Genomic DNA, 1,669 nt, shown 5'->3' with positions numbered 1-1,669 from the left:
GATTATAGGTGTACTTGACGATAATAAAGTGGTGGAAGAATATGTAGGTACGCAGATACAAATAGGAAACGTGGAAGTAGTACAGGTCGTATAACTGTCATTAGAATTTTGTCACTTATATCGCAATTGTTATCTTGTTCATATAATAATAAAATTCAAATTGCAGGAATTAGATCTAACGATTGTATTGATGGACGTGGGTGAAGTTGCTGAAATTGTAGTCACGTCTACATTTGCGTATGGCACACGTGGAGAACAGCATCTATATCATCTAACGCCACTCGTACATACACGGTTGACGTAAAGAAAATAAAAGAGGAGCCTGAGATAGAAACTTTAAGCATTACGCAAAGGAGAGAAATAGGGTAATAGTTTTGTTTATGAGCCATATACGTGAAGGTCACTTATTTTCTGCAGCCAAGTGCTGTTCAAAGATAAGGCTTTACGTGATTTATCTTTTTAACTTCTTTGCATCATGTTGTAATTTATTTCTTTAAAGCAACAAGAAACGCGAACGTGGAAACTGGTTTTTTATGCGAAGAGACGTCAATCACGCGATACAATGTTATCGGAGAGCGTTACAATATCTACTCATACTGCAAGCTCTGTTAGATGATTGTGTAAAGGTGTATAACATGTTAGCAGCTGCATTGCGTGAAACTGATGCCTACAACACAGCTTTAGAAAATGTAAACAAAGTTCTAAAGTATCAACCAAACAATACGAAAACTCTGTACAGAAAAGGTAGTACAAAATCTTGCCTAAAGTTTTTTCTTTTATTTAAACCAACTTTTTTAATATCCTTGATTCATACTTTATATGATAAAAAGTATATATCTTTCTACATATATGTGTTATTTACAGGATATTGGAACGTATTTATTTTATTATAGGATGACGATAATGAAGAGAAAAACTCTGACGTAGACGTAGACGATGTCGATATGGCGGAGGATAATAAGGACTATTCTATGTGAACCTCAAACATTTGTAAAGATATTAATTTAAATAATTGTTATTGCATAAAAACGGAGGATATTTTTTCTCAAAAATGTCATGTTTTTGTTCAAGTGCTAAAAAATTTTATATTTTACAGTTTTTTTAACCATGTTCCTGTGATTCATACAGAATAAAAATATATAAAAATTAATAATCTTTTTCGTTTTTTTATTTCAGATCAAAATTGCGGGCTACATTTTTCCCGCAGCGTGGCAACTCGGTTGGCGAGGCGCATCGTGTCGATGAAAAAAAGCTGTGGACTCATGATAATGGCACATCATTTTATAGATGTGTAATGCCATGTAGACGGTTCCAGTTCTTATCTGTATGTCTGCGTTTTGATATAAAAGCTACACGAGATGCCAATGACAGGTTTGCTCCAATACGCAATATTTAGAGGATTTTCATTGAAAATTACAAGAATAATTATAAACCAAGTAGTCAATGTACAGTGGACGAGCAACTACTCGGCTTCAGAGGACGTTGCAAAATGCGCGTTTATATTAAGGGGCTACATCCACCAAAAAAATTTTTTTTGCATTTTTTAAAAGTTTTAAGTGTTGAGAATATATCCTGAAAATTTTACATCGATATCTGTAAAATTGACAAAGTTATAGAATTCCGAAGAAAACAAGTTCAAGCGTTCGAGCGTTCGAGCTCCGCTATCTGA

The 1,669-nt window shown here is 33.9% G+C and overlaps 1 long non-coding RNA gene across 3 annotated transcripts; it reads left to right on the top strand.

The window, feature by feature from the left end:
- Positions 1-1,242, top strand: LOC112467753. 3 transcript variants are annotated; one of them, XR_003042318.1, is made up of 5 exons: positions 1-47; positions 167-365; positions 500-744; positions 865-990; positions 1,177-1,242. It is a non-coding gene; the product is annotated as an uncharacterized LOC112467753 (long non-coding RNA). The 3 variants fall into 3 exon arrangements; XR_003042317.1 differs by having other exon boundaries at positions 1-85; positions 894-990; XR_003042316.1 differs by having other exon boundaries at positions 1-85.
- The last annotated feature ends 427 nt before the right edge of the window (positions 1,243-1,669 follow it).

The sequence above is a fragment of the Temnothorax curvispinosus genome, unplaced genomic scaffold (assembly GCF_003070985.1).
Source record: "Temnothorax curvispinosus isolate PA1 unplaced genomic scaffold, ASM307098v1 QBEX01017803.1, whole genome shotgun sequence".
Lineage (NCBI taxonomy): Eukaryota > Metazoa > Arthropoda > Insecta > Hymenoptera > Formicidae > Temnothorax > Temnothorax curvispinosus.
The sequence above is the reverse complement of the archived record's forward strand: the minus strand, read 5'-3'. Positions and strand labels throughout refer to the sequence as shown.